A 9,501-nucleotide genomic window follows, 5' to 3' on the forward strand; every position below is an offset into this window, starting at 1 on the left:
CCAAGCTGTGAGCTCCTTTATATACTGGGTTACAGGTAACCTTTCAGTCTCAAGCAGCAGCATCCTCTGGTGTAGGTAAAGTGTGTAGAGTGTAAGATTCGATTCAGTGTTGCATAGCAGTGTTACAGATATCACACAGTAAACAGGCATGCATACACAACAGTTACAATATTTTTCGGTGTGAATCAAGTAAACTAAAAATGACAATAATGTCATGAACTATAATGATGCAGCAGTAAAACTGTCTATTGGTCCCTGGTTGTCGAGTGGTAAGGATTCAATACTCTCAACGTGGTGTCCTGGATTCAATTCCCACCCTGGGATGTTGTATTTTAATTCAAAACCTTATAAAAAAAAGAGTTCATTTATTTTACAGATCTAAATGCAAATCATGTATAAAAAATAAGAATCATTGACTTGAACATCATTAATTAATACATAAATTATTTTGTAAATCTTTTACCATTTATTTTGCCATGAGCATGTGAGGAACTTTTATCCCGATCTCATTGGGTTAAATTGTGGTACAAATAACAAACCGGGGGCTGGGTTAAGGAAAGGTTTACGTAGTGTAGCCGTTATCATGTTCACCTCCCACATGAAATGTCCCTGGTTTGAGCCTGGGCGCGTGCTTTATTTTAGAATATATTTGCTGTGAAATACATTGAACAAAAGTAGCCCCAGGTTCCGTGTCTTATGAGCAATGAACATTTTAAAAATCTCCTAAAATACAGGGTGAGTAAAGTCAGATTTATGGATTGAGTCGGCACAACTAGAGCTTTCTGATCCAGAAGATTCGGGGGGTGCGTTAATTTGGGAGTTTGACGACTTTGAAAGGAACATTTTTGACTTGTGCAGCTTCGGTCAGAGAAATGTTGGTGAAAAGATTTTTTCACAGAAAGGGATTCAGAATTACACCTTCTGGCTTAACACTTCTCTCTGGGCACTAAGTTTAGCAGTGGTTTCTGTAGTGGAGTGGTTATTACGTTTCTCTCACACACGAAAGGGCCCATGTTCGAGCCCGGGTAGAATCATCATTTTAGAATATATTTGCTGTGAAATAAATTGAAAAAAGTACCCCAGGTTCCTTGTCTTCTGAGCAATGAACATTTGAAACCAATTTCAAAAATTCAGAGTGTGTTAAGTCAGATAGGGTGTAAAATATCATCTGTGATGAAAGCTCCTGAAATTATTACAGTTCAGTTATTGAAGTATTGAATGTAAGTCTGCAAAACAATCCGGGTGGGAATATTGGCCCAAAAATTCCGGTTGGAGGCTTCCTGCGGACAATTCCTTTCCGATCGGTGATGTTTTAATCACCCCACCTCCCACAGAGTTTAATTAATTGCATGTAATTATTTGAAAAAAGTTTGAATTAAAAAGTTACTTTCCGAACTCGGGCTCCCTCTGTGAATGCCTAACCACTAAACGAGCAGGATACACATTAAATAATTTAATTCCAGACGTAATATTTTCTTTCCTGTTTCACAATAACCAGACCTATGCTCCAAAATCTGTCTCACCGTTTCTCCGGTGTCAGTCAGAGAAGCACATGGGACTGAATCAGTGACTTTGCTTTTTCGACCTGTCTTCTGAAGCGCCGCACGTTCCCACTCCGACAATAAATGAACTGTTGGGACGTTAGTGTATCCAGGCTGCGGATGGCCACCCCGAGCGCAGCAGAGGAGTTTCTGCATTAGTTCTGGGTGGGGACAGTATTTCCCCTTCTCTCTTCCTCTTGTCTGTATCCCTCTGCTTTGTTTTCTGGATTTATTCCCCCGGCCTCATTTTATGTGTTTAAAAGGGAACAAAAGATGAAGTGTGCGACACTCTGGAACAATTTCTCTCACTCAAATATATCTATTTAGTGAAGTGAAATAAAGAGCAATTAAAGAATAAGGGAGAAGGCAATGTCGCTCTTTTGACAGGAGAATAAACTCGCCCATGGCTGTTCATCCACAGCAAGTTTGAACATAATCTTCCTGCACGGGATCCTTTCACGTGGAAAGCAAATGTGATAACGGCTCCACTGCGGAAACCGCTCTGACCAGAAGTACAGCAGAGGGCAGCTGACCAGTGAATGCCTTCTGTGCTGATCGGGAATATGTTGGCTCACCTTAAACAACTTCTGTCCCACACTGACAGCTGTCAATCCTTCTCCTCCGCTGCCCTTTACACAAACATGTCACTGATCCCCACCCCACATCCCCACATCTTCATCGTGTTATCTTCCATGTTAGCACAGTGGGGCCGCGGAGGCACCGACTCTCTCCCCGCGGTTAGTGAACTCAGTCAGTCTGTAAAATTAATTGGGAACAAGTGTCCCGCAAAGGGTACGGGAAGGAAGCGAGTCTGTAACCTGGGTTTAATTGTTTGTCAAAGGCTACCCTTCCTGTTGTGTATTTCCAGCAGTTTCCTACTTTCACAGGTGGAGATACCGGGGCTGGACCATGCTACTAAAATACAATGAGGTCGGGATAAAAGTTCCTCACATACTCAGGGCAAATTAAATGATTGAAGTTCTACAATGGATTAATTAATTATGTTTAAATCAATGAATCTTTTTTTCCACATGAGATACATGTAACTCTTTCTTCTAAGGTTTTAATTTTGATGGAAGTGCAATTTCCCTGGCCGGAAATCGACCCAGGGCCGCGCTGGTGAGAGCGCCGAATCCTAATCACTGGACCACCAGGGAACGCTGCATTGCTGCATCGCTGCATCGTAATGCTTGGTGTCATTATTGTCCTTTTCAATCCACTTGTTTGACACCGAAACACATCGTAACCTTGATCTGAATTTAACTTCACGTGATTCTTTGAAATCACCTTTAAATGATTGGGTAAAACCACTCCTTTTACCACCGAAAAACAGCTTCGATTCCAGGTCAGGGCGGTAACTTCTGTAACAGCTTTTTTCAATTCAAAACCTTTTAAAATTGACGACATGCAGCTAATATGAAAAAATAAGAAATTCATTTAATCACCGTTAAATAACCGATAACCTTTTTCAGGATGAAATAAATAATAATATAGTTACTGAGGGACAGTAGTATCTTTAACCATTCATTTTCTCTTTACATGTGATGAATTTTTATCCCTATCTCATTTACATGCTGAATGAGAAATTGTAAGTGTTTATGACTCAGTTGTAAAACCATTGATTGTGTGTGTGTCTATTCTTGATAGGAGGAGCACTTGAGACCGAAGTTCCCGTTCGATATATGCATCAATAGAATCAATTTTCACCAGTTCCTTTAACCCAATAACATAATTTATTTTGATTGGACTGGATGGAGGAACATGATCCATGTAAAAAATTGTTATCGTTTTACTTGTGCTGAATGTTCATAAAAGTATTGGAGTGGGAACTCACTGGATAACAGCAAAGCTTGCAATGTTTGCGGAATATATTCGTGAAGCCAAAATGCACAATGACAACCCGGAAATGTGCGGCACCGAATCCTCGGGGAAAAACATTAAAAGGCTTCGCCCGGAGATGGGTTTGGATTACCCACCTTTCAGTTACCAGCCGAATGCACTAAACCATTGCGCCACAGATACAAACTGCAAGACATGCAAAACCAGGGTGTCAGTCAGTTAAAGCTTCAGATTGCTCCGACCGGGATGGAACTTATCCACTCTCAGTTGTACTTTTCCCAAATAAAGGGTGGGACATTCATTGTGGATGTGTGGAAGCAGTCTGGTCCCGCACACTGCAGACACTTCCATGTCACCGCCAACCAGCTCTCCCACAACCGGTGTGATCTACCTTCCAGCCTTCCGGTGCCTTGTCTGTGACGAAGTATGTTTCAAATGTTTTGGAATCGTTGGTTCCATCGTGTAATGGTGAGCCCTCTTGACTTTAAATCTAGTGATTTGAGTTCAAATCTCAGTGAAACCTAAATACTTGTTGTCCCAGCTGCTGAAAATTTGGGACAAACAAGTGAAAGACACCTGGTGCTGGTGGGCAGTTTTGTTGCCTTTTTCATTGATGCTTGATCTACAAGTCTAGTTGTCAAATTGTGTGCTCAACCGTCAGTTATCTGCTACAAATCAGCGGAGGACAAATCACTTTGTTGTCGAATGCTGCCTTTGCCTGCACAATGTGTGCTGAGATTATCTGTGCAATATGCATTCCGCAGGATGAATAAAAGCAATGCTTTTTGAAATGCAGGCACTGCATGTTTTGCACTCGACAAAACGTTGCATTTTCTTTTCATTAATTTTACATTGATGCATTGCAATGCCAATGCACTTTTTACGTGGCAAGATCGATAATTAGCAGAGCAGAATGAAGAGATCACAAAGTTTCTGTTTAAAGAATGGACTCAGTCGAGAATATTTTGTGGATTTTATTTTTCTGAGACTATTTTCCCTGTGCTGGGGACACCCTGCGCAGATATGTAAAGAAGCTGGTTTTGTTAAAACTCCAGAGACCGCATGGCAGTTAGCTGGGACAAAAGAGCTGTCAGTCATCCATTGACAAAAGAGCTGTCGGCCAGGAAGCGGGGCCACTGACAAAGCCACTCTAATTTGTAAAAGCACTTCTCACCTCCATCTCAGAAGGAGACACAGAACAATGAACCCACCAGCCTGGCCAGCCAAGGAGGAGCTGGGGCTTTCCTAACACAAAGGCTCAGAGAGATGACCAGACTAAGGGCCATCAGCCCAATGCATGGGTGGGATGGCCCATCACTGACTAAGTACCCGTGCTTAGAAACAAATTGGTTTTAAAGATTGGCGGGAAAGATAGGGGTTGCAAGACGCCCAGAAAGACAGGGTCCTTTCCACTTTATTTTTAGCTTGGAGCTTGGTGTGAAGCTTGGAGCTTGCAGCTTGCAGCTTGTGTCTAGAGAGAGCCCCCTCTCCCCCTCGCTCTCGCTCCACCGATCGATGTACCAGAGGAAGGGGTCGCAGTACTGCAGAAGAAGCCACCGAGACTGAAGACCAGGCAGTGACTTCCCACAGCTGAGCTGAGCAAGGAAACGGGCTGCGTGTGGTGGTGAACATGGCCGCGAGTGTCCCAAGCCAGTAACCAGATATCCCAGGCCAGCTGGGTAAGGGCTCAGGGTTTTCTCAGAAGTGAAGCTTTTCAGGGCTATTCTGGGGAGGGCAATTCATTGGTAGGGGTGGGGTTAGATACCACCAGGGAATTACTGCGTGTTACTAGGTTCATTTCTGTACTGTATGTATATTGTTTGTAACCGGGATTTTATTCTCCACAGAGAGAGTGATTTTGTTTAGCAGGGCATGTTTTAGACAGTGTATGTTAGACCAAATAAATATACTACGATTTATCACTGAAGCATCCCTTTCCATGACTCATTTAATTTACACTCTGAATAATAATTCCCGGATCTAGAACTTTCGTAAGGTGGGGGCGATTCAAACCGTCCGTCTGGCAATTGGGCGAGGATCACAAACACTTACAATATTTACGAAAGGATATACTTGCTTTGGAGGCAGCTCAGAGAAGGTTCACTGGGTTGACTCTGGAGATGAGCGGTCGACTTATGAGAAAAGGTTGAGTAGGTTGGGCCTCTACTCATTGGAATTCAGAAGAATGAGAGGTGATCTTATCGAAACGTATAAGGTAATGATGGAGCTTGATCAGGTGGATGCAGAGAGGATGGTTCCACTGATAGGGAAGACGAGAACTAGGGGGCATAATCTCAGAATAAGGGGCCGCCCATTTAAATCTGTGATGAGGAGGAATGTCTTCTCTCAGAGGGTTGTAAATCTGTCAAACTCACTGCCTCAGAGAGCTGAGAAAGCCACGACATGAAATAAATTTAAGACAGAGATAGCTTCTTAACTGATAAGGGAATAAGGCTTATGGGGAACGGGCAGGGATGTGGACTTGAGTCCATGATCGGATCAGCCATGATCATATTAAATGGCGGTGCAGGCTCGAGGGGCCACATGGCCTACTCCTGCTCCTAGTTCTTAAGTTCTTATGTTCTGAATAGCTACACACAAAAAAATGCTTTGATCATGGTTACACCTTATCTTCACGTTTGTCAAACAGTTGGCTCGTTGGTCTCGGGCTGTAATTTCCCTTTGGAGTTGTTCATTGAAATTTACGAGGGGTCCCAGAGGAGCCCTGATATTGCTCGTATATTTTGAGATTGCATCGAACTTTTGCAAAGCAGGACTTGCATATCTGCAGCGCCTTTCAGGAACTCATGACGCCCCAAAGCGCTTTACAGCCATTGAGTTATGTTTGAAGTGTTGTAGTTTGGGGAAAGATGTGCCCAGATCACCAAACATGAACCTCAACTCTTTGCAAAGAGTTTGGTGCAAATAATCAGGCGTCTCAGGGACTTGGACTTTCTTTGAATAAGTTCTGCTTGTACCTGCATTCAAGTTTGAAATAGCAACTGGGCTTCCATCTCACGGGACGTTTGGGGTTGATGTGCGTCGCTTTCAATCTTTGAAATTTCACCAAGCAAAGAAACGGTGAATCCAACTGTCCCTGTTAGCATTTAGTTCCTGTTTAATCACAGGAATATCCGCAGTCAGGAGCTGAAAAGGAATTCAAACCTAACACTGGCTTCGGGACAATAAGAATACTTTGTCACAGACAAGGCACCGGAAGGCTGGAAGGTCGATCACACCGGTTGCGGGAGAGCTGGTTGGCGGTGACATGGAAGTGTCTGCAGTGTGCGGGACCAGACTGTTTCCACGCATCCACAATGAATGTCCCTCCATTTATTTGTGAAAAGTACCACTGAGAGTGGACAAGTTCCACGCCGGTCAGAGCAATCTGAAGCTTTAACTGTCTGACACCCTGGTTTGGGATGCCTTGAACCTTATACTTCCATCAGTCTCTGTGGCGCAATGGGTTAGCGCGTTCGGCTGTTAACCGAAAGGTTGGTGGTTCGAGCCCACCCAGGGACGAAGTATTTAACTGTTTTTCCCCGAATATTCGGTGAAGCACAGTCCCAGGTTGTCATTGTGCGTTTTGGCTGCACGAATCTATTCTGCAAATGTTGCCAGCAGTGCTGTTATCCAATTAGTTCCCACTCCGATATTTTATGAGCATTCAGTTCAAGTAATACGATAACAATTTTTTACATGGATCATGTTCCATCCAGCCCATTAGAAATAAATTATGTTATTGGGTTTAAAGAAACTGGTGGAAATTGATTCTATTGATACATATATAGAACTGGAACTTCGGTCTCAAGTGCTCCTCCTATCAAGTATAGACACACACACAATCAATGGTTTTACAACTGAGTCATAAACACTTACAATTTTAAACCATTCTCATACAGCGTGTAAATGAGATAGGGATAAAACTTCATCACATGTAAAGAGAAAATGAATGATTGAGGATACCACTGTTCCTCAGTAATTATATTATTATTTATTTCATTCTGAAGAAGGTTATCGGCTAATTAACGGTGATTAAAAGAATTCTTACTTTTGCACGTTGGCTGCATGCCGTCAATTTTATCAGGTTTTGAATTTAAAAATGGGTTACAATGCTGGTTGAATACATGACCCCACAGTCTTTTTGGGATCACAGGTTGAGTCTCTCTGGTGGTTTACGCTCTCTTGTAGAGCGCCTGAGTTGGGGCTCCGGTTGTTGGGCGCTGGCCTGTGTGTCTGCTGTTTGCGGTGCCTCAGGCCTATCCGGACTGCCCACAGTGACAGGCTCTCCTCCCTTTGGTTCCAGTGTTCGGTCACCTGTGCTAGAGTGAACTCTATATCATGTTTTTCCTCTGCTTCTTCTTTGGGGTTGCTGAACCTCCTTTTTGTTTGATCCATAAGTTTGCGGCAGATTTGTCCATTGGTAAGTTTAACTACCAGAATCCTATTGCCCTCTTTGGCAATCACAGTGCCTGCGAGTCATTTAGGCCCTGCAGTGTAGTTGTGGACAACAACAGGGTCGTTTACACCACTATATCGTGCCCTCGTATTCCTGTCATGGTAGTTATATTGTGATTGGCGCCTGCTCTCAAAAATTTATTTCATGGTGGGGTGTATAAGGGATAACAGGTTTTGAGCGTCCTTATCATGAGCAGCCCTGCGAGTGGAACCCCTGTGAGCGAGTGTGGTCGGGATCTATTGGCCAACAGGAGGCGTGATAAGTGGCTTTGTAGGGTACCCCCTTGGATTCTGAGCATCCCCTGTTTGATTATCTGCACTTTTCGTTCTGCCTGGCCGTTTGAGGCTGGCTTGAACGGTGCCTTTCTGACATGGTTAATTCCATTGCCTGCAATGAAGTCCTGGAATTCAGTGCTTGTGAAGCACGGGCCATTGTCGCTGACCAAGATGACCGGTAGACCGTGGGCGGCGAACATTGCCCGTAGACTTTCTGCCGTGGCAGAGGATGTGCTTGAATGTAAAATGTCACACTCGATCCATTTGGAGTGGGCGTCTACAACAACCAAAAACATTTTTCCGATGAAAGGACCTGCGTAGTCATCATGGATGCGTGACCAAGGCTTGGCGGGCCATGGCCAGGGGCTAAGGGGGGCTTCCCTGGGCGCATTGCCCAGCTGGGCACACGTGTTGCACCTGCGAACACAAACTTCCAGATCTGCATCTATCCCTGGCCACCAAACGTGTGACCTGGCAATTGCCTTCATCATGACAATGCCCGGATGCTCATTGTGGAGTTCTCTGATGAACACCTCTCTGCCCATCTGGGGCATGACTACACAGTTTCCCCACAGTAGGCAATCGGCCTGAATCGAGAGTTCATCCCTGCCCCTGTGAAATGGTTTAAATTCCTCAGGGCATGCCCTGTACGTGGCTGCCCAGTCCCCATTCAGGACACATTTCTTGACTAGAGACAATAGCGGGTCTCTATTTGTCCAGACTTTAATCTGACCGGCTGTCACAGGTGAGCCTTCACTTGCGAAAGCTTCAACAGCCATGACCATCTCAGCGGCATGCTTGGTAGCCACCTCAGTGGTGTCTAGTGGGAGCCTGCTGAGTGCATCGGCGCAGTTTTCAGTGTCCGGTCTGTGCCGAATTGTGTAGTCATAGGTGGCTAACGTGAGTGCCCACCTCTGTATGCGGACCGATGCGTTTGCATTTATGGCCTTGTTGTCGGCCAAAAGGGACGTTAGGGGTTTGTGATCTGTCTCCAGCTCAAATTTCCTGCCAAACAGGTACTGGTGCATTTTCTTTACCGAATATACACATGCGAGCGCCTCCTTTTCTATGATCCCGTAGCCCCTTTCTGCTGGGACAGACCTCTGGAGGCATAAGCTACCGGCTGTAACTGACCCTTGGCATTGACATGCTGCAACACACACCCGACACCATAGGACGACGCATCGCACGTTAACACAAGTTTCTTACATGGGTCATATCGCGTTAACAGATTGTTGGAACATAACAAATTGTGTGCTCTATTAAAAGCCCTTTCCTGGCTGTCCCCCCAGACCCATTCGCGACCTTTGCTTAGGAGCACGTGTAGCGGCTCTAGCAGCGTGCTCAATTTGGGAAGAAAGTTACCAAATAGTTCGGGAGCCCCAGG

General features: G+C 44.6%; 1 non-coding gene across 1 annotated transcript; it reads left to right on the forward strand.

Annotated features, from left to right (window-relative positions):
- Window positions 1-6,828: 6,828 nt before the first annotated feature.
- Window positions 6,829-6,902, forward strand: trnan-guu (transfer RNA asparagine (anticodon GUU)). The gene has a single exon. It is a non-coding gene; the product is annotated as a tRNA-Asn (tRNA).
- The last annotated feature ends 2,599 nt before the right edge of the window (window positions 6,903-9,501 follow it).

This window comes from Pristiophorus japonicus, unplaced genomic scaffold (assembly GCF_044704955.1).
Source record: "Pristiophorus japonicus isolate sPriJap1 unplaced genomic scaffold, sPriJap1.hap1 HAP1_SCAFFOLD_252, whole genome shotgun sequence".
NCBI classification, from domain to species: Eukaryota; Metazoa; Chordata; class Chondrichthyes; family Pristiophoridae; genus Pristiophorus; species Pristiophorus japonicus.